The 21,282-nt window shown below is 44.2% G+C and overlaps 1 protein-coding gene across 4 annotated transcripts in view; it reads right to left on the bottom strand.

Annotated features, from left to right (window-relative positions):
• POGZ (pogo transposable element derived with ZNF domain) overlaps window positions 1–20,648 on the bottom strand; it is a 62,193-nt gene extending 41,545 nt beyond the window's left edge. For all 4 annotated transcript variants that reach the window (XM_029580277.1, XM_029580280.1, XM_029580279.1 and 1 more), the window contains exon 1: window positions 20,507–20,648. The gene's annotated coding sequence lies outside the window, so the exon portion shown is untranslated. The remainder of the gene's footprint in view (window positions 1–20,506) is intronic.
• Window positions 20,649–21,282: the final 634 nt, after the last annotated feature.

Genomic DNA, 21,282 nt, shown 5'->3' with positions numbered 1-21,282 from the left:
CAGTCCTTGCCCTCCAAGATTAGGGTAAGTTTTTTGTGGCATTTTGTAGCTGCGAAAAGCTCAGAAACTTCCAGATTTTTTGTGTCTTCTCCAGAAGAATGCATAAATACTACACCATAAGCAGCAGTTAGGGAGATGTGCGTGCTGAGAGCAGAGTGGAATGGAATAAGAATCCCTTGCCTGCAAGAGATAAGGCATATTTTCTCCTTTTCTTTGTCTTTAAAGGTAGCCTTCACCATAATTCTCAGCCTGCTTTACCAGTAGTGTCAACCCAACATAGATTTTACCTTACTGTTTGCATCCACTCTTTTTTGCTACCAGGTGGAAACTGGTGCCCTCCAACTTTTTAACTGTAGGCCCTTAAACATTTGGTGGGCTGGCACAGCCACAGGGTCCTTAGAGATGTTATAATACTGGAGGGAGCCCAGCTTTAAAGATGTAGGCTACATGTTATTCTGAAGATCACAAGAAAAGGCCTCAGGTATGTTTTGATAAAGGCTAAGGAGAGAAGTCTGGGCTGGTGTGTGTACACGAGCAGTGAGGAACGGGTCTCCCTGGCGAGGGAGTCCACCGCAGACCCTCCCTAAATTAAGGTTGTAGCCATAGCAGGTAGCAGAAAATTAGGCAGATGCTTAACGAGAAAGTCCTGAATCAATGGAGATAAATTTGTTTTCCTTAGTGTAGACAGATGGACTCAGAGCCAATGGGTTATGCTCCCATGCCAGCAGATGGAGACGGAGTAAGGCTGTAAAGCTGACATCACAGCACATACACCCCTGCCATGACCTCAGCCCTCCAGTATTCACTTCAAAAGTCACTGTGGACATACTAGTGAAAGGACTTGATTAAAAATATATTTAAAATATGATTTAAAATGGATAACCGTAATTGTACTCAACCAGCCATAAACACTGAACTCCAGTAAGAACATAGGTACCCTAATCTAGGATGAACACTTACCCATAATCCCTTAGATTAGAGGCCCACTCCACAGAAGAACCCGTTGCACACTCCTTGGGCAGCCGAGGGCGGGATGCTGAGTCCATCTGTCTACACTAAGGAAAACGAAATGATCAGGTAAGTAATTTCTCCATTTCCTAGTGTGTAGCCAGATGGACTCAGCATCCCGAACGGATGTGGGAGCCTGCCCGCAATCCGGTCAACACCGCCCGTGCAAAAGCTACATCCTCTCGGACCTGTACATCCAGGCGATAAAACCTGGAGAAGATGTGCAAGGAGGACCACGTCACTGCTCAGCAGATATCGACAGGCGACAGTAGTCTAACTTCTGCCGACGAAACTGTCTGAGCCCTAGTGGAATGAGCTCTGAGAAGGTAATGGCTTTCCAGCCTCCACATAGGCTCTCGTGACCACCTCCTTAATCCAGCGAGCTATGGGAGCCTGCGAAGCTGGTTCGCCCTGCTTCCTTTCACCGTGAAGGACAAATAGGTGGACCGTCTTTCGGACTGGTTTTGAGACTTCCAGATACCTCACTAGGAGCCTCTCAACATCCAAATGACGGAGGAGACGATATTCCTCCACATCCTTGAGTTTAGCCAGGGATGGCAATGAAATGGAATGATTCCAATGAAACTCCGCTTCTACCTTAGGTAAGAAGGATGAAGCCATACATAGCTGTAATGCCCCTGGAATTCTCCAGAGGAACGGCTCCCACTACCAACAATGCCTGCAGTTCAGAGATGGAACATGCCGAGCATATAGCCATCAGGAACACCGTTTTCAAAGGCAATAAATGCAAGGAAAGACTGTGCAGCGGTCAAAAGGACCTGCCAAAAATTCCAGTACTAAATTAAGATTCCACAAGGGAGCCGGCAACCGTAAGGAAGGTCAAAGGTGCTTCACTCCCTTCAGAAAACAGTTCACGTCAGGATTAGCCAAGAGGGAGGCTCCGCTCACCTCACCCCTGAAACAGGAGAGAGCCGCTACCTGAACCTTCAAGGAGTTGAGGGCCAAACTTTTATTCAAGCCTGCAAAAAATCCAGAATAAGTGTGATTTTGACCATTCGAGGGGGTCACCGCATTCTTCACACTAGGCCTCAAATACTTTCTTGAGCCGCACAATTGCTAGGGACGTGGATAACTTCAGAGGGCGGAGTACCACCGCAAAATATTCCGTTTCATCAGGTGCGCCCTCTCAAGGGCCAGACCATAAGACAGAATCAAGTCATGAAGGACCAGTCCCTGCTGCAATAGGTCCCCCTGTGCAGTGGGAGGCACAAGGAGTCTCCACATGTCCGCATACCACGGACGCCTGGGCCAATCTGGAGTTACAAGTAGGATTAGTCCCCTGTGGAGTTCGATTCTGCGAATGATCCTGCCCAGTAGTGGCCACAGAGGGAAGGTGTATAGCAACTCACCTTCCAGCCAGATCTGGATGAGAGTGTTTATTCCCAGGGTCAATGGATCTCTTCTGTGACTGAAGAAATGAGGAACCTTCGCATTGTGAGATGCGGCGAGAAGGTCGATTGATGGGAGGCCCCAGCAATCTATCATTTGAAATGCTTTGGTCAACCCCCACTCTCTTGGATCCAAACTCTCCCTGCTAAGAAAGTCTTCTCTGACGTCATCTTTTCCTGTGATGTGGGAGGCTGAGATTTTTTTTTTTTTATTTAGCATTTTTTATATACCGAGGTATAGCAGAGTTGCCTTCACTCCGGTTTACATTATAACAACCTGTTACATTGAAATTTGATAAATTACATTAAACCGACTGAGAAACTGACATAAAATTAGTCTAAACAAAAACAAGATATACTAAAAGTTAGGTATACTGAAAAACAGGGTTCATAGATAATAGGAGATATCTGTAGTTAGAAGATCATCTGTAGATGTACTTCCGCCCACTCCATAAGGAGGTCTATCTTCTGTGACACCTGCTGGTTTCTCCCTGGCGGTTGATGTCGGCTACCGTTGTTGCGTTGTCTGACATCATGTGGACCACTTGGCCCTGGAGTCTGTAGCTGAAATGTAAGCATGCCAATCTGACTGCTCAGGCTTCCAGATGATTGATGTTCCAGGGGGCCTTTTCTTCTGTCCAACATCCCTGGGACTTCAGCTCCTGACAGTGAGCTCCCCAGCCCCAGAGACTCTTGTCTGTCATGAGGACCAGCCATTTCGGGGGGGGGGGGGGGGGGGGGGGGGGAGTAATCCACCTCCTGAGCGAGAAGTAGACAGCGAGAACGAGCCACCAGAGCGCAAGAAGAAGTGATCTGTAAGGTCAATGCTACAATGTCAAAGGCTTGTTTAAGGATAAACTCAATCCGTCTATCATGCTCATCATTTCAGGCTGCTCCTCCTTCAACGGGGATAGTTATTAATTTAGAGATAGCACAGACCAGTGCATCCACTTTAGGGAAATGCAAACATTCTCTTACCACCGGGTCCAGAAGGTATAGAGTTTCCAGCACTTGGCCCCCTTTAAAGTTTGCTTCTGGGGCAACCCATTCCAAATTGATCAACTCCTGAACGGCATCCATCACTGGAAAGTAGCAACAAGCTTTCCGCAGGAAATCAGAATGGGATTCTTCTTTGGTTTGGTCATAGAATCCGCTCTAGGAACTCCCAGCATGTTCAGGGTCTGGGAAACCAGGGCTGGCAATTCGTCTCTGTAAAAGAACCATAACATGGTCCGATACGGTTCTAACCCAGGAGGGATTTCCCCATATTCCAAGGAATCTGGGTCCTCCTCTTCATCCATGACATCCAGGTCCCTAACAGGTATACCCTTGGTAAGGCGAGGCATGCCTCAGGGTTTGCCAGTAGGAATGGGAGAAGGAGGGTTCACCGGCTGAGGTTCTGTCCAGACAAGGGCAAAAGAGGCAGCAGACTGTACCTGTACAAAGCTTGTAGCCCCTGGAAAAACTCCAACCAAAAAAAGGCAGCCGGGTCCATGCCTAAACCAGGAGGTACTGGGGTGGGTCCAATTGAATTTCCCTGTCCCAAAGATGACCCAGTCAAGGGTGTACTCAGATCTGGAGTACTGCCAGTTAAGCCTGTGACCAATCAATCATCTGAATGAGAGGAGCCTGGCTTAGCAAAATCTGAGGAGGCCAACTCTCCTTGGGCTTCCTCACAGTTCTGACATAAGTTGGAATCCAGGTTAGGCTGTGAAGCCCTAATATGACAAGCAATGCAGAGAGTAAGGTGCTTAGGTTTCTTGGTTGCTGGCGCCATTGGCAGCGGTAGCTGTGTATTCAATTGGCTCACGCTTAAAAATTTATTCACAGAGATTTTGAGTGTCTAGGCGGAGCACGGTGAGATGCGCGCACAGCTGTTCTTGTATCACGAGTTTTCAAACATGTGCATGTAGGGATGCACCTGTTGCGTGCACAGAGCCAATGCACTGCACGCACTGACGCCCTATGGAGTGCAATACAGCATGCACAGAAATGCGTGCAAGATGGCGATATTTTGGCCTGCCACTCAGTGGGCCGACCAAGCCTACAGCGGGGCCTAGCCCACTGGGGGCTGCTCAACCCGCTTGGAAGACCAATTCCCCTTACCCCAACAGGAGTGGGAACGACATTGGTACAACGCGCAGAACACAGAGATCGTGGGAGTCCTACTGAAAATTCCTCTGATCGTCTCTGAGTCAGAAGGTGAATCTTCTTCTGCTTTTTATTTTATTTTTTTTTTAAACTTACCTGGGCTCAGCACTTACCAGCTGAGTACAGAGACTGTCTCCGGCTGCAGGGGAAGAGGGCTTTGGCCATCACTGCAGCACTTGGCTTTCTGCACCCACTGCCTTTCAGTTGCCTAAGCAGCAAAGTCCACGGCGGGAACCGGCTATCGGACCAAGGCACAACTCTGAGGGATCTTGGAAATCACCTCAGGAATTCTGAACTGGGTGGAGGGACCTTTAGATGTCACCGCAGGAGAGCAGGGCTCAATTTTCTCCAATTTAGAATTGTAGAATTTCTCCCTCCAAAAGGTACAACAATCCTCATAGGGAGAGGCCCGTCCACCATCTGCTGGAGACAGAGAATACTGGAGAGCTGAGGTCACGGCAGGGGTATACGTTCTGTGACGTCAGCTTTACAGCTTTATTCTGTCTCCATCTGCTGGCAGGGGAGCATAACCCATTGGTCCTGAGTCCATCTGGCTACACGCTGAAATCAAAATCTTTTTCAGCCTTTGGACGACCTGTGCTTTAGATGAGCCTACGTTTCCTGGACCTCATCTGTAATGGGTGTTCTCAGAGGACAGCAGGATGAACAATCCCACATTCCCTCTCGCCGCATGCTGTTAGATTTCACACAGACTGAGGGGGCTACACTGAGGGCTGCTTGGTGTTGTGCCACTGCATGTGGGCAAAGCCTGCTAGGCTATTGTAGCCAATAAGCTGACATGCTCTGTATATGGTACCATGTGATGATGGCACCCATGTATGACTGTTCAGGCTACTTGCCATACTGATCAGCAAAAAAATGGGGAAAGCCAAGATGACACAAGACACTAAGTTTAGGTGCTCCCTGGGATATGATGCACAAAGGCAGCGATTCAGGGAACTTCAGTACGTTTTTGCACTGATCAAACGTTCACTGTTATTTTGAAGTTTCTGTGACATGGACTGTGCAAGGAAGAGCAGTCCTGCATCAAGAATCTCCAGGGAGCATCTTCTGAGCAGTCCCTTGGTAGTATCACCTCAGACACACCCACAGAAGAGCAGCGACCAGCAAACTTGATGAGTAAAGAGCTCCCCAAAATTCTTTGAGCTGAAACCTTAAGCTGTCCAGTTTCACTGCAGGTCCCCTTACGATTCCCGATGAGCCCTGCTGGTGAGGGCACTTAAAATCACCCTCCTTTAGTGGTTGATGCCAGGAAGGCAGCCCCCTAGGCAAGCAGACTGGCATTTTAATATGTTCTTCCATCATAGTACTGTTCCCTCCAAATGCTGATGACATTTGGAAAAGAGAAGGCTAGAAGTTTATAAAACCTTGAGTAGAGTGGAACAGGTCAATAAAAGATGATTATTTACCCTTTCATATAATACTAAAATATGGGGGTACGCCATAAAACTAACAACTAGCAGATGTAAACCAAAATCATAGAAAATATTTTTCACTCAGCGCACAATTAAGCTGTGGAATCTGTTGCAGAGCACGTGGTTAAGACAACTAGCACAGCAGGTTTAAAAGAGGATTGGATAAGTTCCTGCAGCAAAAGTCCATAACACATTAGCCAGGTAGACTTGGGAAAACTAATGCTATCGCTGGGAGTGTGCACCAGTAAACAGATCTACATTTTGAAAACTGCTGGGTACTTGTGGTCCAAACTGGCCACTGACGGAGACAGGATTCTGGGCTCCATGGACCTCGGTCTGACCCAGTATGACATATTTTAAAAGGGTCTTAGGAGACATGTCCTGGGCATATAGACCTGTTACGCATCCCACATGAGCAGTCCCTACAAGCTTTCTAGACTGGCTACGGAGTTACTGCGAAATATTACTCTTAATGGTATGATTCTCCTAAACCCATGCCATATTACACTACTTAAAACTAATTAAACTCGACATTGCCCCTTTCATTTCCAATTTCATTAATTCGTCTCTACAACATGGTGCCATACCAGACCTTCTAAAACAGGCTTCAGTCCGGCCCATATTAATAAAAAAAAAAAAAACATCAGCGGATCCCACTCTTACCTAGCAATCTCATCTCTACCGTTCATGGCCAAAGGCATAGAAAATGAAGTTCTCCACCAATTCTGCAAATATATCGATTCCAATAATATCCTTAACCAACATCAATTCTCGTTTAGGAAATATCACATCACTGAATTACTGCTTTCCAGCTCTGACACGGTGACATGAGGTTTCGACCGGGGTTCAGCCTTACTTCTATATCTCGACATCTCCTCTGCATTTGACACAGTAAACCACCCTATCTTACTTTCCAGATTGCAATTAATTGGTATAACTGACTCTGTTCTATACTGGTTCTCCTCGTACCTCAGTAACAGGACCCAACAAGTCCATACCGACTCTTTTACGTCCTCCGTATCGTCACTGAGCTCTGGGGTACCCTAAGGTTCTGCTCTCTCTGCTGCATTATTTAACATCTACCTAACATCATTATGCCGCACCCTCACTGGACTTAAGAGTTCATTATAAGATCTATGCTGATAATATCCAATTCATTTTCCTCTGAAAGAAACATGGGCCCTTACAGAATCATTCCTTATCCACTGTCCAAGGAGCCATCCAAAAATGGCTTCACAGCACTAAATTAGCTCTCAATATCTTTAGAACAGAAATCATTGTTTTATCACATTTACCTGTTGACAACACACCCAACAAGTTCTCATTTGATACTCATTCCATCACGATCTCCCAAACTGTATGCAATTTAAGAGTCAAAACGGACCCCTTTCTCTCTATGCGCGACCATATAAAAGCCATTACCAATGCATCCTTTCCACAAACTACATCTACTCTGTCATCTCAAGCTCCTTCTTGAACATTCTGATTTCTGGTCGGTCCTCCAATCCTTATTATTCTCTGGGTAGACTACTGTAACTCTCTCCCTAGCAGGTCTACTTTTATATGCAACCCGACCTCTTCAGATCATACAAAACTCAGCAGCAAGACTTCTTTTTTTTAAATTAGTTTTTATTGATCGTCATACAGTATATAATAAGAGTAAGAACAAACTGAACGTCAGTTTATATGTAAAACATATCCTCCCTCCTCCAATCCCCCCCCCCCCCCCCAATGAGCTCACAAACAGTAAAATATGAGGTCTGTCCAGTCCCGACAGATACACAAGTGGGTTTTATAACAAAGAGACATGAGGGAAAATCCCGCATGGTTAAACCTGTGTAGCTTTTTCCCATTGTAAGTAGGGATCCCATATATATCATGAAATTTAGATGTCCCATCATGGAGAGCAGCTGAGATGACAGCCATTCTGCAATAGAAGTGTACTTTTTGTTGTACAAGTTGAAGTGGTGGTATAGTTGCCGATTTCCAAAGTCCTGCAATGGCTATCCTTGCTGCAATAAATACTTGTTGACAAAACAGTTTCTGTGATTTCTTCAGTGCCTGGTTGGGGACATTTAGCAGTACCAGACCTGCATCCAAGTAAATTGCTCAAGCTCAATAACATTTCCACCCAATGGATTATCACCTCCCAGAATCTATGTATCTTTTCACAACTCCACCAGATATGGTGGAGTTCCTATCTGCCCGCAGTTCCTCCAGCACAAATTACTAACTGTTGGATATCTGCGGTGTAAGGTATAAGGAGTAAGATACCACTTTGTAATTTTCTTGCAAGGCTGTAGATATCGAACATTTACGTGCTGCATCATAGATTTGATCCCACACCTCCGGAGTGTAGGGGTGTCCCAAATCAGTTGCCCATGCAGTGATATGAGGGTAGGGTTGTTTCTCAGAACCAAGTAGAATTGCATATAATTTAGAAACCATTCCCCGTTTTTTATCTATATCCTCACAATAATGCTCAAGTAAGGTTTTTCCTTGACTAATAGAAGGGGCTATAATCAAAGATCTCAAAAAGTGCAATACTTGGTGACCAGCCAGATAGTCACTATCAGGTAATTGGTAAGTGGTTTGTATGTCACCCCACTTCATGACAGAGCCTCCCTTCAAGAGATGTTCCTCTCTACTAATTCCCTGCCCTCGCCAAGCCCTAAATGAGGTGTTAGTGCTCCCTGGTGGGAAAAGCTTATTAAATAAAAGATGTGTGGAGTGGTGGTAATCTCTGTTACCCACCATGCGCATTTTCCATTTATACCAGATAGTCATGGTAGTCTCTAGGGAGATGGGTAAGTCCCCACTGATAATCCAGGTGCCCCTAGGCTGCCATGGCATAGTTCTCAACGGCATTCCTCCCACTATTTGTTCTTCGAAAGACACCCATTGTTTAGCTGTGGTATGTCTATGCATGTCGGGAATTGCTGTAAACTGAGCCGCTGCATAGTATCATTCTAAGTTCGGTACTCCTAATCCGCCTTGAGCCCAGAGTTGGTACAATAGCCGTCGTGAGATCCTTGGTGGTCGCTTTCGCCAGATAAAATCAAGTTGGTTTTTTTTTTACCAAGATCGTAAAATGGTGGAGCTAATAAATATTGGCAGGGTGATAAATAAATACAATAGTCTGAGTAAGACATTCATTTTCATTACAGCAACGCGTCCCATCCAGGAGAGCTGTTCTATTGTATGGATCAGGGGGGTAAAATTGAGCTGAAACAGGTTTTTCACATCGGGCCCAATATGGACTCCCAGATATTTAATAGATGTAGATGCCCATTTGAATGGATATTGGTATCTGAGTTCTGTTATCGTCTGATGGTTTGCGGAAACCAGAGACCGCATTGAAAGCTTGAAGTTCAGCAGTAGCACTCTGAAGAGACTGTACAGGATTGGTTAAAGACAGCAGAATATCATCCGCAAAGAGAGAAATTTTCAAATTTAAGTTTCCCTTCTGTATCCCCTCAATTCCTGCAGATTCTCTGATTTTCGTAGTAAGCGGTTCAAGAAAGAGTGCAAACAGCAGTGGAGACAGCGGACATCCCTGACGTGTCCCCCTTTGTACTGAAAATGGATCACCATACCCTCCCATTGACCTTAATTCTAGCCAATGGGTCTGTATATAATTCTTTTACCCAGGTCATAAAGAAAGAACCAAAGCTCATTTTATCCAAAGCTGCAAATAAGAAGTCCCAATGGACCATGTCAAACGCTTTTTCAGCGTCAATGGACAATAATATGAGGGGTATGTGCTCCTTTTTGGCCCACCATAACATATCTGTGACCTTGCGAATATTATCCACCGCCATCCGTTGAGGGATAAATCCCACCTGATCTTTATGCACTATTTGAGAAAGAATCATATTTAGGCATCCCGCTAACACTTTCGCTAGAATTTTTAAATCTATATTAATGCGAGATATTAGATGGTAAGACCCGCACTGTGTTGGGTCCCTCCCTGCCTTCACGATAATTGTTATGCCAGCCACATTTGAATGGGCGGGTAGGGATACACCCTCCCGTATACTATTGAAAAATTCTGTTAAGGGTCCTACTAACCAAGGGAAACACTTTTTATAATAGCAGCTTGCAAAGCCGTCTAGGCCTGGCGACTTTCCTGACTTGAGAGATTTAATGGCCGCTATAACTTCTATAGTGCTAATTGGTTCATCTAGAAGTTGTATTTGCGATTCTGTTAAAGTGGGCAAACATACCGATTGCAAATAGTTAGCTATGGAATCTGATGTTATAGATCCGTCCTTACTATATAATAGGGAATAAAATGTAGTAAAGCAGTCTCTGATATCCGGTGTTGAGGTTAAGATATGACCCTGAGTGTTTTTAATTTTAGCTATATTATTTTGTAGGGACAGCTGCTTTAGCTTCCTAGCCAAAACCTTTCCTGCTTTGTTTCCCTCAAAGAACCTTTGTTTCGTGCACTCCAAGGCATGCGCAATCAGGGAAGATTCTATAATGTTTAGTTCACTGTGAGCAGAGCGTAATTTCTGGAGTGTGGTATTATCCAAAGTAGCTGCGTGGCAGTGTGATAGATGAGATATGTCTCATAATAGCTCGGTTTTACGCCTTTCAGTCCCTTTTTTTTTTTTTTTTTTTAATGCCGTAGCTTGTGCAATAAGACTGCCCTGCATGACTGCCTTAGAACATTCCCAGAGGATCCCCGCTGACTCCACTGTACCAGTATTCACCCTGAAGTAATCTTTCAGAACATCAGACACCAAGTGGCAATGTACATCATCTCGCAATAAACCATTCATCCTCCAGTATCTCATTCCATGATCTGGGCATAGCTGCTGCAATGTGACCCAAACAGGAGCATGGTCAGACCATGTAATGTCCCCAAATCCCCACATCCATCACCCAATTTTGTAAAGTTTTGTCTACAAGGATAAAGTCAATTCTTGAGTATGTTCCTTGTGGATTAGAATAAAAAGTGTAGGTTCTAGAAGTGGGGAAGCGCTGCCTCCAAATGTTTACTAGCCCCCATCTGGACATGAGTGAAGTTAACTCGGATTTAGCTTTCCAGCTCACCGCCAATCTATAATTGGATGTGTCCAGTCTTGAGTTTCTGACTAAATTATGATCTCCCCTCCCATATTACTTGCCCCTCTGCATATCGTTCTACTACCGCATCTAACAATCTCAAAAATTGACCCTTGCAAGTGCATCATTAAACTGGCCAGGAATACTCACATATTTTTTTTACCTGATCAATTACGGGTCTTTTTGAATGGGAGAAGACCTCCTAGTGAACCATAAAGGGAGAATTAGATTGGGGTAGAAATCAGGAGCTAAAGTATTTTCTTGTTTCTTATAATACTCCTCTATAATGTTTCCTTTCTCTCCACATTTTCCTATGTAATAGAGGAATTTAAGTAAGAAGTATTCAAAACTCTCTGGGTTAAGAGGGTTTATGACTTCTTTGTTTAATTACATCATGATTATTTCTTATACTGAGATTCTTTGTATTTCCAATGCAAAAGTTTTGTTTTGTATAATTGTTAAAAGATGATAAATAAAAAAAAAAAAATTGACCCTGATCCATATTGGGTGCATAAATACTCAGCAAAGTTAGTACCTCTTTCCAATTTTAATTTTCAGTAAAAGATACCGCCCTTGAGGATCTGATATATGAGATATATATTCATATGTAACTTGCTGGGATACCTACACCTGCATATTTAGAGCCTTGGGTGCTGGCAGCTAGATATTGATTAGGGTAACTCTGCACTTGAAGTACTCGTTCGTGTCTTTTTCTTAAGTGCGTTTCTTGAACTAGTGCTATGGCCACTTTTTGCCTAATTAAATCCCATTGCAGTAACTGTCTTTTCTTATGGGAATTCAAACCCTTAACATTAAGGGACCAAACCTTCACTGCAGTCATCCCTGTATATAGTAGGAATATAATAAAACATGTTTAGCCCCCCAAACATTTGACCTCAAAATATGTTTAAAACAAATATAACAACAGTGCCCTTGGAGCTCATGGAGAAGATCCCCTCCCAATCCCACCCCTTCCGTGTTTACTGTATCCACTGAAAAAATCTCTTGGATACCTCCCTTCACCAGGGGTATGTCACACCAGAAAGTGGGCTGCTTCCAAGCTGGCTCTGTCCAGCTCTCATTTCCAGGCGAAGTATCTAACCTTTCCCAGGTAGCTACCGCTGTTTATTTCCGCTTGATTATGAAAAAGCAAATGATTGCAAATGTGTGTCATGTAATGTGTTCCTGAAATTGTCCAGTTGTTATTGACCATCAAAAGTCTCCATCAGGTTTCACCTTCTTGATCCTTCCTTGATCCATTAGTTGACTGTCCGGGAGATTTTAGAGTCCCACTTTGGCGTTCCAATCTTTTATGATGACCTGCCCTCTGCCAGCGCGGGGTTGCTGCTGCTTTATACGAAGTGCCCTCTGTACATTTTGCCGCAAAGGTGATCGGCAGGTTCGCTTGAGTGAAGGCCTCTGTCGCCTCAATTAGAGTTTTGACCGATATGATTTGCCTTTCACTGTGAAAAAGAAACCGAAAGGAAATGTCCAGCGATATCGCAGATTTTTCTCCTGCAGCGTTGTTATTGCTCTAAGGTCATATCGCTTATGCCGTATTACCGCAGCTAGATCATTAAAAATAAGGATTTTATGTCCTTCCCAAGTCCAGTATCGCCGCTTCCATGAGATTGCATATAGTTGTTCCTTTTCAGTATATGTATGAAGGCAAATCACTATATCTCTCGGGCGTTCTGCGGTTTTCACCCCCTGGGCGCAATGTGCTCTCTCTATTTTAAACTGATACCATTTCTGGATCTTCTGACCGCTCCGCTAGCGGCGAATTCAGCAAAAATCTAAAGATGTTTGTCTCGCTATGGCGTTAGTCTACATACTCTTGCATCTCCGGAACTCCCCGGATCCTAAGGTTGTTCCGCCTCGAGCTATTGTCTAAGTCTTCCAATTTCTCTGCGAGGACCTCCTGTTCCGCCCTTAACTTTTGCTCTAAATCTCTCATTTTCTGCGCAGAGTCTTCCTGCCGTTCCATCTGTGTATCAAGCTAGTCTACCCTCGATCCCATGGCGGCCAGGTCCTCTCTTACCTCCGATATCGATAGGAGTAAATCTTGTTTATATTGTTTTAAATCAGCGCGTAATTCTATAAACCATTCTCCAAGTTCAGTTCTGGAGGGGAGTTCTGATAAATCAGAAGGTGAAGCGTGTTCGGGCGTTGGCTCATAGGTCTCCCCTGAGGCCTGGTCGCGCTTGTGCTCTGTTTTTTCTCCTTCCAGTTTAGAATAAGAAAATTGTTGAAGATCCGGATTTTTCCGTTTCGCCACCATAGCGGGTCACTAACTTTGAGATCCGCAATGTTTAGTACCAAAATTGTTGACAGATGATTTATTTATTTCGAAGTTTTTTATATACTGCGGCACGTTAATAACATCACCTCGGTTCACAATCAACAGTAAATCAGCAACAAGCTTTACATTCAAAAAGAGAATAAACTCATGTGAACATAATAAATCAATTAAGAACAAATTAATGACATAGTTAAGCACTAATCAAATTAACTTCAAGATAATCATAATCAATTGATAATAATAATATAATCATAATCGATCGATCGGAGATGCAGAACAAGTAATAGGTGTTTCAGAAAATGGGGAAGATCATTGTGAGTATGCTTGTTCGAACAGCCAAGTTTTGAGGTTCTGCTTGAATTTTTTATGGCAGGGTTCAAGACGCAGGTCTGTGGGCATTTTGTTCCAGATATTGGTTCCCGCAATAGTGAAAGCGCGGTCTCTTGTAGCAACGTGTTTGATGTGTTTAAGTGAAGAAGACGCGAGTTTGGCTTGGTGTATTTTTCTTATTGGTCTCTTTGACGTGTGGAAGAAGAATTGATCGGAGAACCATTGCATATCTTGGTTGTAAATCGACTTATGGATGAGGGTGAGAACTTTGAATAGAATCCTAGAAGCTACCGGCAGCCAGTGAAGGTACATGAGCACTGGTGTGATGTGTTCATGGCGGTGGGTGTTAGTAAGTAAGCGAGCAGCTTACTTACTAACAAGTAACAAGTTATTCAAGCGGATTTAGTCTTGCCGGGAGCTCTTGGTTTCAGCAGAAGTCCCCAGCAGCAAGACTTCTAACTAGCATGCATATTCATGAACATATCACTCCTGTCCTTGGGTCACTACACTGGCTCCCAATCTCATACCGTATACAATACAAGCTTGCCATGACAATTTACACTCCCCATGGGTCTCCTCAATACTAAAAATCCACTCTCCCACCCGACCTCTCAGGTCAGCAAATCTAATGCTATTAGATGTCCCATCTACAAAGCTTACCCACCTTGATGAAATCAGAGAACACACTTTCTTCTCTGCAGACCCTCTCCTATTGAACTGCCTACGAAAGAAAATAAGATGCCTCCGAGAAAGAACATTCTTTAAAAAAACCATAAAAATTTTCCTCTTCAAGCATTCCCAAACCTAAGTGATAATGTATCACCCCTTACGTATCCCTCCTCAGGAAGTTCTATTTAGCCGACTAGTGGCCACTCTACTTGCTCCTTGTTTCGATAGAGTCAACTCCAATGCTTCTAGATGTTGATCCTCCATAATGGATGATGTAATATGCTGTTCTACTTATCCATATTGTACCTCGCTCTGTCCCTATCCGCTTCATTTATGTATGTTCACATTGTGCCCCGCTCTTAACGCAGGAAGGGCGGATAATAAATAAATAGATTCCAGACCACACATATAGATGTGTCCCGAGTTTGAAAAGTCTGCTTTCCAGGTCCCTTCTTCTGTGCTATATTTATGCTGTACGTGTATCAGTGTAACACTGAAGATCTGCTCTTCAGCCACTTGTGCTGCATCAGTGTGACTCCTGCATGGCGCTCTGTTGAAGATCCACCCTTTGGTTGTCTTTGCTTGACGTGCATCAGCGAGTGTAATTACATAGGAAGTGCTTCGGAATCTTTAAACACTAATCATAACTCGAAAAGTAAGTAAAAATCCAAGCAAAGAAGGGTAAGCTTAACAAATATTTAAATGCAGAATTATATAAAAAAATAATTGCTGTTTAAAGTGGTCACCTTGGGCAGGGAGAAGGGTGAGGGACTTTTCAGGGTATCTTCAAGTTCCTTTACAACAGACATTTAGTTAGCCTTTTGTCTGCTCTTATGCTTTTCAAAAGGCTTCTGTATGGAGACTGTGATACCAGCATTACTGGATGATCTCAGGTTGTTTTTTAACCGCAATTAGATCTTTCAGCCACCTTTGATTTAGTTGACCACATGTTGCTACTTAAAAGATTGGATAACTTAGTGGTTGGGTGGCAAAATGGTTTGCTTCCTTTCCTGTCCAATAGACAGCCTAGAGTAAAACTGGGGTCTTGTTTTTCAGAGCTATGGTCTTTTCTATGTGGCATCCCACAAGGATTTCCATTGTCGTTTATTCTTTGTATTTTTTTTTGTAGCCACTAAGTTATTGCCTTGAATTTAGGTCTCACCAATCATAGCTATGTAGATGTTCCATTTTCTTTCCATTGACTGGTTCATTGGAAAGGATATAGCTGTTTTGTGGATGTAAGCCAGCCAGTTAAAACTTAGTCCAATACAACCAAACTGCTGTGGATGGGTAAATCAGTTCTTGTTTAGAGTTGGGCAATGTTAAGAAAATGCCATGTCAAAGGTTCATAGATTGGGGATCATCCTAGACTCTACCTTAAGAATGGCAGAGCAGGGTAATGCTCAAAACTTTTAAGAAAAATTTAAAAACATGGCTCCACACCCTCTAAAGATTGTGGAGGGTAGAGTGTGGAGGGTAGAGAATGAAAGTACAGGGTAATGCAGATGAGAATGAATTTACTCAATCCTACATTTTAAGAAGTAATATCTCAAAGAGATAGTAACTCAATATACCTGGACTTGACCAACATTACTCAAACAATGATTTATGAAATTGTAACCGAACTTTATTGGCACCTGTTAGAATGTACGATATCCTACATTTACTTACCTTAGTCTATGTGCCTATTTGTAAACCGTTGCGATGGTATATAACTTAGCGACAGTATAGAAAAGTTTTTAAATAAATAAATAAATAGTTAAGAAGGCATTTCTTAATTTAGAGCTGGTCAGACGACTGCATCCATTTATATGTCAACCTGATCTTAGATCAGTTCTTTCCCACCTTGACTATTTATTTATTTATTTTGAATTCTTATATACCGACATTCCTGTAAAGTAGACAGAACATACCGGTTTACAGTGTAACAGAACTATCGCAAGGAGCGCGATTACGTAGAACATAACTATTACAACATAGCATAACTGGGGCTTCCTGTGAAATCGCTGGCCCAGTTGGGCAGTTTACTTGACACGTCTCTGCATCAATAAAGTGTTGGAAAAGATCCAGGCATCTATTCTTTTGTGTTCACCTGACGGTATCATAGATCGCCTACCTCTTTGTTTTCTTGGACCAGTTGGATGAAATACAGGACATAACTACACTGCTGCTGGTTGCTTTTCATTGGCTGCCAATTAAGTTGGGTATGCACTTTAAAATTCTGTACATGTTTAGCATATTGAAAGGATGTGCTCTGAATTACTTGGCCATCATACTGTGTAATATCATGACAATCTGCGCTCAAGTCAAGATTGTCATTTGGCTTTACCTTGTGCTAAAAAATTAAGGCTTGCCAGCTCATAAGAAGGAATATTAACAGGCAAGGCCCCACAGCTATGAAATCTAATGTCGATCAAGTAAAGATGTGAGACATCTAAATGTTTAACCGGATGTGAAGTGCATCTTAGGGTACCCAGGTTGGGCGTGAATGCTATTGCTCAAGTTTTACATTGTTGTGTATTGTTTGCTTTTGATGATATTTTTGAATGTGAATTATTTAATCTTGTATGCTGGCCTGAGGGACAACATACGTTATATTATAAATAAAAATTGCTTCCTCTAGGGGCAGAAGTAGAGGGGAATGGAGAAGGGGGAGCGGAAAGGATAAAGGAAAATGTATTTATATATTATTGTTGTATACAGAAAATACCATAATTTGTTTTGACAATTTTTTTTAAGTTTTATTACTGTTTAATAAAGACATTTGAAACATAATTCAAAATTACTTGTCTATGGGATCTAGTATATTATTGTAATCTGCCTTGAGCATAAAAGGCCTGTGTGAAAGGCCTATTTAAATTAAAGTAACATTATGGAGTAAAATGGTCCTTGTGTTACAGTTTTAGTTTGATCTTATCTATTGCCCATCTGATACCAGACCACACCCTACGGGTGATGAGACTCCAATAACACATCATACAACACAGGGTCATTCAGAATGGCAATCTTTAGTGTGCCAAAGCTCAGAAACACTAAAATGGCAGAGTTGGGCAACCGCCTTTGCAGAGATTTGGGCAGCCATGCCCTTATCTATAACTGAAAATACTGATTAGTCCAGAAGATGCCAATGAAACAGAGTTTCAACAGTTTCCGCTTGTTTCTTCTGGGCTTCCAGCTCAATTGGTCATAGCCCCGCAAATATTCATCCACAATTGCTTGGCCCAGCCACAGCAGCAACAGTCCTTGGCAGGAGCCATGCTCCAGGCCTCTCTCCAACTCTCTGCAATTGTGAGCTGCCACTCGAACAAGTTTGGGCTTCTAGTGCGAGTGAGCCCTGTTTATCATTAGGGATCCCAGAATCAGGCTTATTTGAACTGTTCTAGTATTCAGTCATGGTTCCAAATTCACTGCCTTTGTTTCTCTCTGTTTAGGACCGGCAGTTGCAAACAAGAACCAACACAGGTGCTTCCTTCAATCAGAAAGGTTTGTGTTTTAGTTTTATGAACTTTCAGGGGTTTTTGTGATGTTCCTCACACTGCAGTCACCTGCATTCATTTCTTCTGTACGAAACTGTATCAGTAACAGAAATCCTGGACTAATCTTAACATCTCAACTATCCCATCCAATAGGTTTATCTGCACATCCAGCTCAGATACATTAAATGGAAAAAGCATCATTTGCAAATTTCAGTTGGCACTTATGATCCTTTTTTTTTCTTTGGGAGGACTTGTGTATGTTTTAAAGCTCCACCTACCCTCCCATGCCCACCTTTACAAATCTCATTAATGTAGACGCTGCTGTGCTGACCCTCATCAGCATACCATGCAAGGTACAAACAAATGAAGTGTGGACTGGGCCAAGGAGGTGTTATAAAAATGGTGGCTGTGGCCAGTCTGGCAGAAATTGCAGTAGGAGCCACCAAAACGTTATCATTTATCAGTACTGGTGGCTACATAGCTGCCGCGCTTCACACAAAGTACAGTGAATGATATGGCTGGGAGGAAAGACTACAACCCCACTGAAAGTCCCACTAGAAAGTTCACACAAATCCCCATTTTAGGTTGATCCCAAAAAGGTAACACAGCTTAAGTAGCTTCCAGCCAAAATGCACTGGAAAGGAGAATGCAATCCTAAGGAAGATCCGGTGCCCACCCTAAAGATACTGCCATTATCTCCATCATATGATAGAGGCTTACAAAACCATGAGTGGTACAGAACAATTTCATCAAAAATGGTTATTTGCCTGATCAACCAATGATAGGTTAGGAGAACACTCCATGAAACTAACTAATGGCAGATTGAAATCAAATTTAAGATTTGTTGCTTTCAATCAAAGCCCAATTAAGTTGCTGACTTTCTTGCCAGAGAATAGGGACACAGCTAGTAGTATATTCCAGTTTAAGAAACAGTTTGGAGAAGTTTCTGCAAGACAGGTCAATTAACAATTATAAGCCAGGTAGACTTGGGGCTTGCCGCCTCTTACTCTGGGAATGGATCTCCCCATTGGGATCTGCCAGATACTTCCTAGTTACCCAAGTGCTGGGCTGGATAGACCTTGGTCAGACTCAGCATGGTATGCTGTATGTTTTTATAAATCCCAAAGAGCTTTCTCACTGTTGGCAGTGTAATTTACTTTTCCCTCTCTCACCCCCATCACAGATACTGTCATTAAAAAATATTGAAGATATCAGTGGCTTTACTAGAAGTTGCTGAGTACAGGCTACAAATCTTAAATACACAATCATAGGGAATGGAAAGTGCCAGACACTCCTAAAGTGTCAGGAATGGATGCTACTGCTGTGCATTTTACATAGAAGGTGGTGGCACTGGATGCAGGAGGTAGTGGGATTTGATGTAGGGGAAGGAGAGGCAGTGAAGTTTGATACAGGATTGTGAAAATGACATTTGATGCAGAATGTGAAAGAAGGTAGCAGTATCTGATGCAGGGAAGGAGGGTAACGACACTGATGGAGGATAAAGGAAGAGATGGTGAGATTTAATGTAAGACAGCAGGAGAAGATGTAGGATTTGATGCAGGAGGGGGGGAGAGGGGGTGGCATTTAATGTAGGATGGGGGAGGTAGTGAGATTTGATACACCATAGTGGAGTAAAGAGAAGCAAGGTGTTAGAATTTGAGGCAGAAAGGGGAGGGAGATGGTGAATTTATGCAGGATTGTGGATTTGATCAAGATGGGACGTAAAGCAGGGGGGGAAACGCATGCTGGGATTTAATACAACATGGAAGAAGGTAGTGGAATTTGATGTAGGATTGGAGGCATGCTGGGATTTGATGCAGGAAGGGAAGGAGTAATGCTGGAAGTTGATGCAGGACTGGGGAAGATAGTGGAATGCAGTGTAGAATGGGGAGGACTGGTTCAGGATAGGGAAGTGGTGCAAGGATGTGGAGAAGTAATGCTGGGATCTGGTGCAGGATGGAGAAGAGTGGTGCTTGGAGTGGGTGCAGGACAGGAGAGTGGTGCTGGAATCTGGTGCAGGTGGGGAGAAGGACTGGTGCTGGAATCTGGTGCAGGTGGAGAGAAGGACTTGTGCTGGGATCTAGTGCAGGTTGGGAGAAGGACTGGTACTGGGATCTGGTGCAAGTTGGGAGGACTGGTACTGGGATCTGGTACAGGATAGGGGAGTGATGCTGGTATCTGGTGCAGAAGGGGGAGGAGTGGTGCTAGGATCTGGTGCAGAGATTTGATTCATGGTGTGTGAAAGAGGCAGAGGTTGATGCATGTGGCTCGGTGCAAGCACTGCTGCCCATTAGCTACAGTCCTCTGTCCTATACGGGGACACAATGGGGGCGAGGGGTTGCAGATTACAGCATGGAGAGGTTCTCAGCGGTCCCGGGCCCTGATACTCCACCTCAGGGCCGCTCACATGTTCAGCCCGAGACGGAGGCACACACAAATTAGTCCGCCTGCCCAATATGGCGGCGGCAGCGGCGGAGGAGCAGTACGGAGTGCACTTCCAGTGCGGCGACTCCAGGCGCTTCCTCCCGGCGGCGGTGGCCGGGATCCCGCACTGCGGGTGTTGGGAGGAGGCGGAGGGGCGGTGATCAGTCCGCGGCCTCCTCCCGCCGTGTCTCAGCAGAAGCCCCTCTCCCTCCCTCTCCCGGCACTCACCTCCTCCTGAGGTGGGACGGCGGCCTTCGCACGGCAGCCTGGGCCCGGCCCGGGGCGGGAGCGCCAGTAACGGGGAGGCGCGAGGTTCTGCGCGCGCCGGGATACAAAGGGAAGAAAGGACTGCGCGGCGGCGGAGGGATACTGTGACGTCATTTCCTCCCTTTATCAGCGCGGTCCCTGATTGGCCGGGAAAACAAGGCGGTGCTTAGTGTCCCCCCCCCCTTCCTGCCCCTGGAGAGACAACCTAACCTGACTGTTGTCTGTTTTTCCACTCTCCACTGTTTATGGGTTTGGTTAAAATTTGGCTGCGGAAGGATAAAATAAACCTGAGAGAAGAAGTGCGGCTGGGAACATGAATTCCTCTCCCGGCAGCCCTTGTACCTTGCCCTTTGACGTCATCAGCCCTGATACCCTCAACCTTTAGTGAGAGTCAGGCCTGATGCCCTTTGCTGTCATCAACCCTGATAACAACTGACATCAGTATCCTTGTACCCTCATCCTCTAAGGTTATTAACCCTGATAGTCCCATCAGACCTGGAACCCTCTAACATTATCAACCATAATACTCCAGCCATGAGCCCCAACACCCCCTGACATCATCATCCATGATACCCCCACCATCTTCAGCCTGATACCTTCTGTTACTTTCAACCTTGATACCCCCATTGGTTTTTTTCCCTTGAACTCTTGATGTCAGACCTGGTACCTTGCCATCTTCAACCCATGTACTCTTAGATGTCAGCCTTGATGCCTTCATCCTCTGAGAGTCAGGGCCT

This window comes from Rhinatrema bivittatum, chromosome 16 (assembly GCF_901001135.1).
Source record: "Rhinatrema bivittatum chromosome 16, aRhiBiv1.1, whole genome shotgun sequence".
In the NCBI taxonomy this organism is placed as follows: domain Eukaryota; kingdom Metazoa; phylum Chordata; class Amphibia; order Gymnophiona; family Rhinatrematidae; genus Rhinatrema; species Rhinatrema bivittatum.
This window is presented reverse-complemented; position numbering and strand designations above follow the sequence as displayed.